Genomic DNA, 15,210 nt, shown 5'->3' with positions numbered 1-15,210 from the left:
TTGGACACTAAAGGCTATCCCCTCTGTGCGTGAGTTCAGGGGTAATAGACTCATTGAAACCGAGAACCCCTCTCCAACTATTTAATTCATCATATTTCTATCCCTCTTAAGTTCTTTGAAGGGTCAAATGGACTTGAAATGCTAAGTCTGTTTCTCTCTCCACAGATGTTGCCAGACCTGCTGAGTTTATCCAGTAATTTCTGTTCATGTCTCTGTCTGTACACCTTTGCTGCAGGGTGCCACCTTCTCCTTGCCTGCCTGCATTCTCCTCTGTGGCCTTCTGCAGTTTCCCCACTCCAAGGCTGCCTCTGCAGGTGGCCTTTCAGTTGCTGCTGTCTGGATTCCTGTGGCATCAGGTCCTTCCCTCTCGGGTTCTCCTCCTTCCTGGGAGACTTTGCTCCTGAGCAGACAATATACATGGGAGGTGGATTCTACTAGTCTCAAGGGCCACTCTCCCAGATGCTTCCTGTACTCACCTAACCCCAAACCCCGAACCTCTTTCAAACCACCCAAGTGCCATTAGCCAGATAGCACTATGGAGGCTCAACCCCCAAAGCCTTGCCACCTGAGCTCTTCCACCTTGTTGAGGATAGGATGGTAATTAGGTTGTTGATTATTGGGGGGGGGGGGGATAGGATAGTCAATACTATAATTACTCAGGAGTTAGAAGTGGTTTTAATCCTAATTTTTTATGGTAACTATTCTGCTATCTTAATCATCCGAAATCTCTGATTTAAAATGGAATATCGGATGGTTCCCAGTGCAGGGTAATTGTCCATGTGAAGTTTAACGTTTGCAATGGGGACTTTCAGGAGGTCGCCCGGCGCATCTTCTGAGGTACCTCTGGGATGCAAACCCCTGGAGATCGGATACCAGAGCCAGAGTTGACATTTCAGGACTAATGAAAGGTCATGGAGCTGGAAAAAAACTGCTTTTCTCCCTTGGCATGCTGCCTGACCTTGTGGGTCGAATGTTTTCTGTCTTTCTTGTCCATTGATTTGCAGTCTTTCATTTTTGTACAGTATGCAAACCTGTGTATGTGTACTGTATACCCTTCGAGTTGTGTATTTGCTTTTTCATTTGCTTCTGTATTGTTTGGCCTTGTGAGTGTGTATCCTGTTGTATTTGGTTGTTTGGGTGAATGAACACCTCTTGTGCCCTTGCAGTTCACGCCAGTTTGCTGGTGCCTCCAGTCAGTATGGTTGTCAGCCACGTTTTAACAACCACACCCTTTGCAGTCCCAGCTCAGGCCCGCTGGCAGATTGACAGGCCAGCAGATTCTTGGGGGAGGGGCTGAACGATTCAGAAGGAAGTGTTCTGTCAGAGCAGAAAACAAAAGTTCTGGAAAGCGACCGTGATCGAGACAAAACGAAACGAGGAATAGAAAGCAGCGCAGTGCGGAGCGCTTTGGAAGTTGGAACAGAAATAATTCCCAGCAAGTTCACTGAACTATTCCAGCGGGAACGGAGTGAATCGGTAAGTAATGAATTGCCCAGTCAGGAACCAGACTTCCAACAGGTTAACGAATATGGTTCTTTACCGGCATCCTGGTACCTTTTCGCAAATGTACAAAGATCAGCCCAGGCTGGCCTCCTCCGCGCCCCCCCCCCCCCTCCCCCCCTAATCACTGTTGTGTCCAGTTAGGATATAGTTGAAAACATTTCCAAACTTGGTTTGTGGGAGGGAGAAGAGAGGGGATCGTGCCTGCATGTAGTGACTCAGGGTGCATATCAACAAGTGTAAAGTCTGCCATGGACCAGTTTAATCAGGCAGCTTTTTAGAAGTTCTGATGTATGACTCGCAAAATACACTTCAGGATTCTTTGAAAATCCTAAAGTTTGAACTTCCCCTGCTCCCCAGGGCCCACTCAAAGAGCATCCAGTTCTGAGTTTTGAGGTGGAGACTTCGGACAGTTCTGATATACATGGATGGCGCCAGGACACCCCGGGCGAATGCGTGGTCAATTGGGGCGAAATTCTCCCTAATCGGCGTGATGTCCGCCGACTGGCGCCAAAAACGGCGCAAATCAGTCCCGCATCGCGCCAACCCAAAGGTGCGGAATCCTCTGCATCTTGACCGGCCGAGCCCTCACCTTGAGGGGCTAGGCCCGCGCCGGACTGATTTCCGCCCCGCCAGCTGGCGGGAAAGGCCTTTGGTGCCCCGCCAGCTGGCGCGGAAACGACATTGCCGGGTGGCGCATGCACAGGAGCGTCAGCGGCCGCTCATGGCATCCCCGCGCATGCGCAGTGGAGGGAGTCTCTTCCGCCTCCGCCATGGTGGAGGCCGTGGCAAAGGCGGAAGGAAAAGAGTGCCCCCATGGCACAGGCCTGCCCGCGGATCGGTGGGCCCCGATCGCGGGCCAGGCCACCGTGGGGGCACCCCCCAGGACCAGATCGCCCTGCACCCCCCCCCCCCAGGACCCCGGAGCCCGCCCACGCCGCCTTGTCCCGCCGGTAAGAGAGGTGGTTTAATCCACACCGGTGGGACAGGCATTCTAGCAGCGGGACTTCGACCCATCCGGGCCGGAGAGTCACCAAGGGGGGGGGGGCCAAGGGGGCCAACTGACGCGGTGCGATTCCCGCCCCCGCCGAATATCCGGTGCCGGAGAATTCGGCAACCGGCGGGGGTGGGATTCACGCCAGCCACCGGCGATTCTCCAACCCGGCGGGGGGTCGGAGAATCTTGCACCAGATTTTATTTGAAATACCTGAAGTTGAGCCCAATAAACTACAGACACTGGGGCTGGGATTCTCCGAAGTCCTGGCCAAGTGTTGACGCCGGCGTAAACACCGGAGTGGTATGAATTGTTTGTGTGAATGAACACCTCTTGTGCCCTTGCAGTTCACGCCAGTTTGCTGGTGCCTCCAATGGGTTCCTGGCAGAGCAATTCAGCGGTAATCAGGGGGCGAGCACAGTGGCGGAGTGCTGCGCGCTGTTCCGGTGCCAAAAGGCGGCCCTGCATGGCCGGCGCGGGTCCACGCATGTGTGCGACGGCCATCTCCGCGCCGGTCCATGCGTGTGGTTGCCGTCTCTGTGCCGGCGCAGAGCAACATGTCGGGGACTGTACAGCGGGCTGCGCGGAAGGAGGTAGGCCCCCTCCAGATCGCGGCTGCCTGCCGATCGAAAGCCCCTGATCGCGGGCCTGGACCCCGTGGAGGCCCTCCCCCTGGAGTCAGATCCCCCCCCCCCCACTAGGACGTCCACCGCGGCCGCGGGACCGAACTCCCACCGGGTGGTACCAGGTTGGAACCACGCCTGCGGGACTCGGCGGGAGTTCGGCCCGTCGCCCACGGATAATCGACACGGCAACCACGCGGGCGCAATCGGCACTGATTCCCCCTGGGGAATGGGGTCCCGGCGTCGGAGCGGCGTGGCGGGAATTTCCCGCGCCCCCGGCGATTCTCTGACCCGGCGTGGGCTCGGAGAATCCCACCCTTGGTTTGTGACTTTAAAACACAAGTACCCTTCTATTATGTACAGTATTGTAAGTAAACAGACAGAAAATATAACTATCTATTACCCCTTCCCCAACCATCACCCCTTCTAACTTACCCTGCTCTCTACACAGGCACACAGACAGACAAACAACAGAGGAGAAAGGGTGTTGGAAAGGGAAATAAAATATTAATTTAAAAATGGATAAGGATATTTAATACACTGGGATGACTTCCAGTGAGTGTCTTTCTGAAGTTCAGGCTTTTGTTTTGATACTTTTTCCTTCTAGACTTGAGATGGTTTTCTCTAACAAGGTTGTCTACCTTCTCTGCAGATTCCACATCATTTCAGATTCACAACAAAGGATGTGCCTGGACTCACTGTTTTCAGAACAATAGAGCAGTTCTTTCATTTCAGCAAGCAGGAAAGAGAGAGTTCTTTCACTTCCAAGGTTTAAAGACTTCTGCTAGGATCGCTCAAAGCATTTCACAGGAGCCAATCACTGTCTGTTGTCAGGCAGAACAATGTCCCTGACCAATCCACCTGTTGCCAGTTAACCAATCGAACAGATTCCCTCCAAAACTGGTACCTAAGATCCATTTGATGCTGAAGAGTCAAGCTCCAATTTTCCAGGATACAAAACCTGGGAACAGTGTCCTGGGAAGCAGGCTGTTTCCTTGAGTCTTCTACTTAAAGACATATCCCGAAAATGGGTCCACGGAAAAACATAATAGAAATAAAATAAATGGGAACAAACAAAATAAACAGGAAGGACACTTACAATGGTAACCCAGGAAATGTTAGACTGAAAAATACAAGTCTAACTCCTGGGTAATTATACAATCGATCCTTTCGCCCCAGCTCTCCCCTTGACCCCATGACTCTCCCTCAAATCCACCTCCCTGACCCAGCCTCGCCTCACGACTGGACCTCACCTCTTCTTGCCACCGTAGACTTTATCCTAGACCTCCAATTTTTTTCCCCACTGAATAAAAGCAAATTCTGGACTCAAAACATTAGCTCTTTTCTCTCCCTACAGACACTGCCAGACCTGCTGAGATTTTCCAGCATTTTCTCTTTGGTTCCCCACTGAATGATCCTTTGACACCCCAACTAGCCCTCATCCCAACTTGACCCGACCTCATCACCTAACCCAGCTGAGCATGATCATACTCATGACCATGTGTGAGATGATCAAAGAGAGCAAGGCTTGGTGCAGGGTAGGTCATGTCTGATTAATCGAGTTAAATTATTTGAGGAGGTCGCTAGCACTGTGGATAGGGGAGTAGGAACCTTGCTTTTCTGGACTTTCAGAAGAAAAGGTTCCAAACAAGAAAAGTTAAAAGGAAATGCGGAGAATTGGAGGTAACTTTATGATGTGGTTTTGTAGTTGGTTGGGAGGTTGGGGCGGGGGTGGGTGGGGGGTGTGGGGGGGTGGGGGTGGGGCCACTGCATAGGAAGGATGTGATTGCACTGAAGTGGGTGAGGTGCAGAGGTGATTCACCAGGATGTTGCCTGGGTGGAACATTTGAGAGGTTGACTAGGCTTGCGTTGTTTACGCTGGAGCAGAGAAGATTGAGGGGTAGCCTGATCAGTTAAGAGGGGACACAAGTTCAAGGTCAGGGCAGGAGGGTTGGGGGGGCTTTGAGGAAAAACTTTTTATCCAGCGGGTGGTGACAGTCTGGAATGCACTGTGGGAGGGTGGTAGAGGCGGGTTGCGTCACGTCCTTTAAAAATACCTGGACGAGCACTTGGCATATCATAGCGAATGGAATTAGGTAGGCAGGTCAGGCGTTCTTCATGCGTCGGTGCAGACTCGATGAGCCAAAGGACCTCTTCTGTGCTGTATTATTCTGTGATTTTTTTGTGATTCTGATAGGAATAAAGAAAACACTTTGTAATTCTTGAGGTGTGACAACCCCAGGGGTCTGTAGTGTGGTTTAAGCATTTTACCTGATACATCAATAAATTGGATGATGGAATCATGAGTTCCTGATCCATGTTTGTAGATCATACTAAGTTAGGAGGAACAGTAAGTTGTGGCTAAGTGCAAATTACAACGGGGCAGAGACAAAGCAAATCAGGGGATGCAAACTTTGGCAGATGAGGTTCAGTGTGGGGATATATGAGGTAATCGACTTTGTCTGAGAAAGAGAAAGTAGAATAATTCCATAATGAGGCGAAACTAGGAGCGGTGCAAAAGCAAAGATATTTGTGTGTCCACGTACACAAATCCCTAAAAGCTAGCAGAGAGGGATAAAATACTCTCAAATGGTTAAGTTATAAGGGACGTTTAAAGTTGGATTGTATTCCTGTGCATCTGGAAGGTTGGTCTAATTAAGGTGTTTAAAATTCTAATGTGATTTGGTAATATAGACACAGAAACTATTTCCTTTGGTGAGGGAACAAGGAGGCAGGATCCTAAAATTAGAGTTGGACCATTTATCAGTAATGTTTTTCACACAAAGGTTAGTGAAGTGTGGAACTCCACAAAGGCTCGGAGTGCCGGGTCAATTGTAATTTTCAAAACCGAGGTCGATAGTTTTTGAGGGACTGAACTGCCATGGTGTACTAGAATGACAAAATGGGTTCAAAGGGCTGAATGGCCTACTCCTTTTCCCAAGGTTTTCACACTTTATACTGCGCCTGGTGTCTCATGGTTTTTATGTAAATATTTTAAACCAGACTTGAATTTAATGTTATCCGGTGCTTTCCCAACCCCAGTTTTCTACTGTTGCCTTTTTTACCTACTGTAAATATGGCAGTCAGTGAGGTTGCCCTCCTTTCTTTTGATATCTATGTTCTAATGCTCAGAGTCGCCAGGTATCAAATGATACCACCACAAGGTTCAACCGGCTATCGATCAAAGAGCCAAACACCAGTTAGTTAGTTCAAGGTCAAGGGTACTTTATTTACACACACAATTAATCATGCAACATAAACACTACTAGTTAAACTACACCTATCGACTATGACAACCTGTACTTAACTTCAGGCACTCGGCTTAGGTCAGAGGAACAGTGGCCGTTGTTCGATCCTTGATCTATCGGGTCTGTAGAAGTACCTGCTGCTCAACTAGGCTCATCCGTCTGGTAGCGGGCGTTGAACTTGAACTTGCTTCTGGTGGTACTGCACTTGGAAGCAGACGTTGCCGGGGCGCCAGGTCCAAGTGAGGCCAAACACATGGTGGTCTCTCTTTTTATTCTTGGGGGTTTTCGCGCTCTTGTGGGCGGTCCTTCAGTTCAGACCCCACTAATTGGGTGATTCCTGATCATTGCGTTCGATTCTAACCAATAAATGGGCGGGTGCCTTGATGGCTGGGCGAGTCGCAAGCGGTCATTGACCCTGTTGTTTACGCTTCCCTAGTACAGGGAGTAGCGCCAAAATGTCTGGGACTGTGCCGGTCGCTCAAGTACCAGTCCTTTGTCTGGTGGAGATGGGCCATCAAATGCTAATCGGTCCATCAAATGCTAATCGGTTGGGGTTTCGATACCGTCTGGATTCCTCACTTGCAAATATACATTTCAGGCTCTGAGCCTGCCTGAATCTCGCATTGTCCATTTTTCCCGTTATGCCTTGCAACCTTCCCTATTCCTGGTTGTAAGTGGCCATCCCAGATGGCTACACTCCGTCCTCTTGATGCTCAACGCGAAGCGTGAAGGATCACACTACTGGATCTTCTCCTGTTCTCTGACATGCCGGGTACCCTCAATCAAGGACAGGTTCTACGCTACTCTGTCATATGGGTCAAAATATTTACCTACGTTTCCCCAATACAACACATATCTCTAAAAAATCCTAAGGGGGCATTTAACATTCAAACATACATTTCAGTCTCTTTTTTTTAAAAATAATATTTTATTGAAAATTTTTGGTCAACCAACACAGTACATTGTGCATCCTTTACACAACATTATAACAATACAGATAATAATGACCTTTTTTATTTAAACAAGAACAAAAGAAAACAACAACAAATAAATAAATATTAAATAACAAAAATAAAAAACTAGCCCTAATTGGCAACTGCCTTGTCTCAGGCCACACCCCCCCCCCCCCCCCCCCCCCAAGTCCTGGGCTGCTGCTGCTGCCTTTTTCCCCCCATCTATCTTTCCGCAAGATATTCGCCGAACGGTTGCCACCGCCTGGTAAACCCTTGAGCCGACCCCCTTAGGACGAACTTAATCCGCTCTAACTTTATGAACCCCGCCATATCATTTATCCAGGTCTCCACCCCCGGGGGCTTGGCTTCTTTCCACATTAGCAATATCCTGCGCCGGGCTACTAGGGACGCAAAGGCCAAAACATCGGCCTCTCTCGCCTCCTGCACTCCCGGCTCTTGTGCAACCCCAAATATAGCCAACCCCCAGCTTGGTTCGACCCGGACTCCTACTACTTTCGAAAGCACCTTTGTCACCCCCATCCAAAACCCCTGTAGTGCCGGGCATGACCAAAACATATGGGTATGATTCGCTGGGCTTCTCGAGCACCTCGCACACCTATCCTCCACCCCAAAAAATTTACTGAGCCGTGTTCCAGTCATATGTGCCCTGTGTAATACCTTAAACTGAATCAGGCTTAGCCTGGCGCACGAGGACGACGAGTTTACCCTGTTTAGGGCATCTGCCCACAGCCCCTCCTCGATCTCCTCCCCTAGCTCTTCTTCCCATTTCCCTTTTAGTTCGTCCACCATAGTCTCCCCTTCATCCCTCATTTCCCTATATATATCCGACACCTTACCGTCCCCCACCCATTTATTCGAGATGACTCTGTCCTGCACCTCTTGTGTCGGGAGCTGCGGGAATTCCCTCACCTGTTGCCTCGCAAAAGCCCTCAATTGCATGTACCTGAATGCATTCCCTTGGGGCAACCCATATTTCTCAGTCAGCGCTCCCAGACTCGCGAACTTCCCATCCACAAATAGATCTTTCAATTGCGTTATACCTGCTCTTTGCCACATTCCATATCCCCCATCCATTCCCCCCGGGGCAAACCTATGGTTGTTTCTTATCGGGGACCCCCCCAATGCTCCGGTCTTTCCCCTATGTCGTCTCCACTGTCCCCAAATCTTCAGTGTAGCTACCACCACCGGACTCGTGGTATAGTTCCTTGGTGAGAACGGCAATGGGGCTGTCACCATAGCCTGCAGGCTGGTCCCCCTACAGGACGCCCTCTCTAATCTCTTCCACGCCGCTCCTTCCTCCTCTCCCATCCACTTACTCACCATTGAAATATTAGCGGCCCAATAATACTCACTTAGGCTCGGTAGTGCCAGCCCCCCCCTATCCCTACTACGCTGTAAGAATCCCTTCCTCACTCTCGGAGTCTTCCCGGCCCAAACAAAACCCATGATACTCTTTTCTATCCTTTTGAAAAAAGCCTTCGTGATCACCACCGGGAGGCACTGAAACACAAAGAGGAATCTCGGGAGGACCACCATCTTAACCGCCTGCACCCTCCCTGCCATTGACAATGCTACCATATCCCATCTCTTGAAATCTTCCTCCATCTGTTCCACCAACCGCGTCAAATTTAGCCTGTGCAATGTGCCCCAATTCTTAGCTATCTGGATCCCCAGGTAACGAAAGTCTCTTGTTACCTTCCTCAACGGTAGGTCTTCTATTTCTCTACTCTGCTCCCCTGGATGCACCACAAACAGCTCACTCTTCCCCATGTTCAATTTATACCCTGAAAAATCCCCAAACTCCCCAAGTATCCGCATTATTTCTGGCATCCCCTCCGCTGGATCCGCCACATATAGTAGCAGATCATCCGCATATAAAGATACCCGGTGTTCTTCTCCTCCCCTAAGTATTCCCCTCCATCTCTTGGAACCTCTCAGCGCTATCGCCAGGGACTCAATCGCCAGTGCAAACAGTAATGGGGACAGAGGACATCCCTGCCTTGTCCCTCTATGGAGCCGAAAATATGCCGATCCCCGTCCATTCGTGACCACACTCGCCACTGGGGCCCTATACAACAGCTGCACCCATCTAACATACCCCTCTCAAAACCCAAATCTCCTCAACACCTCCCACAGATAATCCCATTCCACTCTATCAAATGCTTTCTCGGCATCCATCGCCACTACTATCTCCGTTTCACCCTCTGGTGGGGCCATCATCATTACCCCTAACAGCCTCCGTATATTCGTGTTCAGCTGTCTCCCCTTCACAAACCCAGTTTGGTCCTCATGAACCACCCCCGGGACACATTCCTCTATTCTCATTGCCATTACCTTGGCCAGGACCTTGGCATCCACATTGAGGAGGGAAATTGGTCTGTAGGACCCGCATTGTAGCGGATCCTTTTCCTTCTTCAAGAGAAGCGATATCGTTGCTTCTGACATAGTCGGGGGCAGTTGTCCCCTTTCCTTTGCCTCGTTAAAGGTCCTCGTCAGTAGCGGGGCGAGCAAGTCCAAATATTTTCTGTAAAATTCAACTGGGAATCCGTCCGGTCCCGGGGCCTTTCCCGTCTGCATGTTCCTAATTCCTTTCACCACTTCTTCTACCGTGATCTGTGCTCCCAGTCCCACCCTTTCCTGCTCTTCCACCTTGGGAATTTCCAGCCGATCCAAAAAATCCATCATTCTCTCCCTCCCATCCGGGGGTTGAGCTTCATACAATTTTTTATAAAATGTCTTGAACACTTCGTTCACTCTCTCCGCTCCCCGCTCCGTCTCTCCTTCCTCGTCCCTCACCCCCCCTATTTCCCTCGCTGCTCCCCTTTTCCTCAATTGGTGTGCCAGCAATCTGCTCGCCTTCTCTCCATATTCATACTGTACACCCTGCGCCTTCCTCCATTGTGCCTCTGCAGTGCCTGTAGTCAGCAAGTCAAATTCCACATGCAGCCTTTGCCTTTCCCTGTACAGTCCCTCCTCCGGTGCTTCCGCATATTGTCTATCCACCCTCAAAAGTTCTTGCAGCAACCGCTCCCGTTCCTTACTCTCCTGCTTCCCTTTATGTGTCCTTATTGATATCAGCTCCCCCCTAACCACCGCCTTCAACGCCTCCCAGACCACTCCCACCTGAACCTCCCCATTGTCATTGAGTTCCAAGTACTTTTCAATGCATCCCCTCACCCTTAGGCACACCCCCTCATCCGCCATTAGTCCCATGTCCATTCTCCAGGGTGGGCGCCCTCTTGTTTCCTCCCCTATCTCCAAGTCTACCCAGTGTGGGGCATGATCCGAAATGGCTATAGCCGTATATTCCGTTCCCCTCACCCTCGGGATCAATGCCCTACCCAACACAAAAAAGTCTATGCGTGAATAGACTTTATGGACATAGGAGAAAAACGAGAACTCCTTACTCCTAGGTCTACTGAATCTCCACGGGTCCACCCCTCCCATCTGCTCCATAAAATCCTTAAGCACCTTGGCTGCTGCTGGCCTCCTACCAGTCCTGGACTTCGACCTATCCAGCCTTGGTTCCAACACCGTGTTAAAGTCTCCCCCCATTATCAGCTTTCCGGTCTCTAGGTCTGGGATGCGTCCTAGCATTCGCCTCATAAAGTTGGCATCATCCCAGTTCGGGGCATACACGTTTACCAAAACCACCATCTCTCCCTGTAATTTGCCACTCACCATCACGTATCTGCCCCCGTTATCCGCCACTATAGTCTTCGCCTCGAACATTACCCGCTTCCCCACTAATATAGCCACCCCCCTGTTTTTCGCATCCAGCCCCGAATGGAACACCTGCCCCACCCATCCTTTGCGCAACCTAACCTGGTCTATCAGTTTCAGGTGCGTTTCCTGTAGCATAACCACATCTGCTTTAAGTTTCTTAAGGTGTGCGAGTACTCGTGCCCTCTTTATCGGCCTGTTAAGCCCCCTCACGTTCCACGTGATCAGCCGAGTTGGGGGGCTTCCCACCCCCCCCCCTTGCCGGTTAGCCATCATCTTTTTCCAGCTTCTCACCCAGTTCCCACGCAGCTGTATCTCTCCCAGACGGTGCCCCCCCGCCCATCCTTTCCCGTACCCACTCCCCCCTTTCCCCAGCAGCAACAACCCAGTAATTCCCCCCTCCCCCCCCCCCCCTGCTAGACCCCCCGCTAGCGTAATTACTCCCCCCATGTTGCTCCCAGAAGTCAGCAAACTCTGGCTGACCTCGGCTTCCCCCCGTGATCACGGCTCGCACCGTGCGACGCCCCCTCCTTCCTGCTTCTCTATTCCCGCCATAATTACCATAGCGCGGGAACCAAGCCCGCGCCTCTCCCTCGGCCCCGCCTCCCATGGCCAACGCCCCATCTCCTCTCCCTCCCCACCTCCCCCCATCACCACCTGTGGGAGAAAGAAAAGTTACCATACCGCAGGATTAAAACATAAAACCCCTCTTCGCCCCCCCCCATTCGCCCCACCACTTTGTCCAAACGTTCATTTTCATAATCCAATCATTCCAATTTTTCTTCTACAATAAAAGTCCACGCTTCATCCGCCGTTTCAAAGTAGTGGTGCCTCCCTTGATATGTGACCCACAGTCTTGCCGGTTGCAGCATTCCAAATTTTATCTTCTTTTTGTGAAGTACCGCTTTGGCCCGATTAAAGCTCGCCCTCCTTCTCGCCACCTCCGCACTCCAATCTTGATAAACGCGGATCACCGCGTTCTCCCATTTACTACACCGAGTTTTCTTCGCCCATCTAAGGACCATTTCTCTATCCTTAAAACGGAGGAATCTCACCACTATGGCTCTGGGAGTTTCTCCTGCTCTCGATCCTCGCACCATAACTCGGTATGCTCCCTCCACCTCCAACGGACCCGTCGGGGCCTCCGCTCCCATTAACGAGTGCAGCATCGTGCTCACATATGCCCCGACGTCCGCCCCCTCCACACCTTCAGGAAGGCCAAGAATCCTCAAGTTGTTCCTCCTTGCGTTGTTTTCCAGTGCCTCCAACCTCTCCACAGATCGTTTCTGGTGTGCCTCCTGTATCTCCGACTTCACCACCAGGCCCTGTATATCGTTCTCATTCTCTGCTGCTTTCGCCTTCACGACCCGAAGCTCCTGCTCCTGGGTCTTTTGTTCCTCTTTCAGCCCTTCAATCGCCTGTAATATCGGGGCCAACAACTCTTTCTTCATTTCCTTTTTTATCTCCTCCACGCAGCGTTTCAAGAACTCTTGTTGTTCAGGGCCCCATATGAAACTGCCACCTTCCGACGCCATCTTGGTTTCTGCTTGCCTTCCTTGCCGTTGTTCCAAAGGATCCGCTGCAATCCGGCCACTTTCCTCTCCTTTTTCCATCCGTGTCCAGGGGGAACACCCTTCTGGTTTACCGCACGGTGTTTTTAGCCGTTAAAATTGCCGTTGGGGCTCCTATCAAGAGCCCAAAAGTCCGTTCCACCGGGAGCTGCCGAAACGTGCGACTCAGCTGGTCATCGCCGCACCCGGAAGTCTCACATTTCAGTCTCTTTACACAAAAAGGGGAACCGCTAAATGTCTCTAACTAGACTGCACTCATGCTGCTATCTAATAACCAAAGAACTTATCTTACAATACAAAATAACCAATAGCAGCATCACATTCCTACTTATCACTAATGTCCATGTACAAAGAAGGCAACTTTATTAACAAAACAACTGAGGAATTTATTAGGGAGGAAGAGTTCAGAAAGAGTGTGGGGTTTGCTGGAGTCTGAGGAAGGGGGCTCTGAACGTGTATACTGGAGGGCGGGAGGCTCTCCTTCTCCATTTCCACAGTCTGATCGTCTGGATGACACTGCACAATATGGCTATCACCAGTAGGGCTTCTACTGTGTATGACAGGGAGTACCATTTTATGATATTCTCACACCATGTGAGGGTATCAGTCGCTGTGTCTATGTGTGGTGTAGTGTCCGGGCTGTGGGTGTCTTGTTGGGTAGTAATGTTTAGGGCCTGTGTGGTGAGGGGTGTAGGGGTGGGTAACGCGAGCAACTATTGATCCAACGACGATCATGGTGCAGATCATCAGGTTCGTCTTCATCTCCTCTGTATTTTTCTCTGTCTTCAGGTATCTCTGTATCTTCCTGGGGGTACAAGCATAATATCTGTTATTAACTTGTTGCTTAATATCTCAATTGTCTGTCTGTTTCTCCTTAATCAATTTCCCATTTAGAATTGTCACCATATGTGACTCCCTCATTTTCTTTTCTTTAAACAACCATCTGGGAGACAAGACATCCGGAAAAAAATTCTGGCACAGCGCAAGCACTCTCGCAGCCGGTGTTTGATGGACTGAGTGGGCGGACAATTTCTCCGTCTTCTGCAAACTCGTTTGAACATGTAAATAGCAGGTGGGAGGATAGTAACCGAAGGGTCGCCGGAAATGGGGCAAAAGTTGTGGCAAAAGTGCATTCTTTAAACTACAGTTGTAAAAAGAACAGCAAAAGAAGTTTTGAAAATAATTCTCCGAATGGGGTGCGTATGAGCCCATACGAATAATGGGTGGAATCCCCGGGTAGGGCGGTGATCAGTGCCGTTGCTCCAGAAGCAGAGCTTTGCTGACCAAATGTATAGGGGGTCCTCAGGCAGGGCGGGGATCAGTGCCGTTACTCCACTGCCTGAGTGACCTTCCAAGAGCGGTAGGAATTTGAGGATATATGGGCTTCAGCAAACTTGTTTCTTCAACTGCCATGTGGCGTCAGAAGAGTAGTCATTATTGTATCAAGAAATTTTCGTGAGGCCGACACACAAAATCATACAAGAGAGAGAACATACAACATTAAAAAAACAAACTAAAGAAGAAAGTGGGCAGGTTCCATCAGAGAATAGGACACCGTAAATCTCAATCGGTTCCTGACTCTCATCATCTGGACACCTCAAGGTTCCATTCCAAAAAGGGTCTCGAAGGGGTTAGAATGGTGGGAGTCAGACTCGGAGTCATCACCATCTCCCGGGTGCCAAACCCGTGTCTGGAGTTTGAGTGCCAATGCAGCAGGGTCCATCACGCCATTCCGTGTCAGACGACAGATATTATCGCGGTGCCAGTGTTTCAAATTCTGTAAGGCGGTAGGGGCAATGGGAGTGTCGCTATCGTCGGGTGGTGGGTCAGGTTCTGGTAGTGGCAAATAAATTGTGTCCAAGGGGTCAAACATATCGTGGTCGGTGTCACTGGGGCTGCAGTGACTGGGGCCTGATCTGTGTTTCCATTGTTTGGGTCTCTCAAGGGCGTCAGTTGTGCTGGCACTGTCGCTATCGCTGTTGCTAGCAGCCGAATCAAGTGTTCGGGTGAAATGTGACTCTGGGGGTGGGGTCAAGGTCGTGTCTGTGGACGTGCTGTCGCTGCTGGGTGAGGGCGGGATTGGATTGTCAGTGGGCGGTTCTCCATTGTCTGCCATCGCCAATGAGAGGTGATGCGAGTGGCTGCACTGCGTTCCATAAACCTTAAGCTGGTTTACATGGAACCATCCTGACTTTCCATTAGGATATGTGATCTTATAAACTGAGGGGCTTACTTTGTCCGAGATTGAATAGGGTCCTGCAAATTTAGGGGAGAGTAATGAGCTGGGGTTGAATAAGGAGATCATGACTTGCTGTCCGACTGTATACTCTGTCGGGTGTACTGTCTTATCAAAGCAGTCCTTACTCTGTTTTGTCTAGCGTTTGTCGAAAAGCTGCAGCGAGCTGTGCTGCGTTAATATTCTCCACCATGTTTTGGACTGCTTTCTTGTGGGACAGGGCGGTGACTGCGGGGCTGGCCAAATCAAGTCCAAATAAATACTTGGTAGCCTTCATGGGTCGTCCAGTCATGAGGGTATGGGGGTGTAATCTGTCGAACTCGCCACCGTGTTTCTAATAA

At 50.4% G+C, this 15,210-nt stretch overlaps 1 protein-coding gene across 1 annotated transcript in view; it reads left to right on the top strand.

The window, feature by feature from the left end:
* Positions 1 to 1,297: 1,297 nt before the first annotated feature.
* LOC140430797 (mixed lineage kinase domain-like protein) overlaps positions 1,298 to 15,210 on the top strand; it is a 99,072-nt gene continuing 85,159 nt past the window's right edge. Inside the window, exon 1 of the mRNA XM_072518496.1 lies at positions 1,298 to 1,476. The gene's annotated coding sequence lies outside the window, so the exon portion shown is untranslated. The remainder of the gene's footprint in view (positions 1,477 to 15,210) is intronic.

The sequence above is a fragment of the Scyliorhinus torazame genome, chromosome 10, assembly GCF_047496885.1.
Source record: "Scyliorhinus torazame isolate Kashiwa2021f chromosome 10, sScyTor2.1, whole genome shotgun sequence".
Classification (NCBI taxonomy): Eukaryota; Metazoa; Chordata; class Chondrichthyes; order Carcharhiniformes; family Scyliorhinidae; genus Scyliorhinus; species Scyliorhinus torazame.
This window is presented reverse-complemented; position numbering and strand designations above follow the sequence as displayed.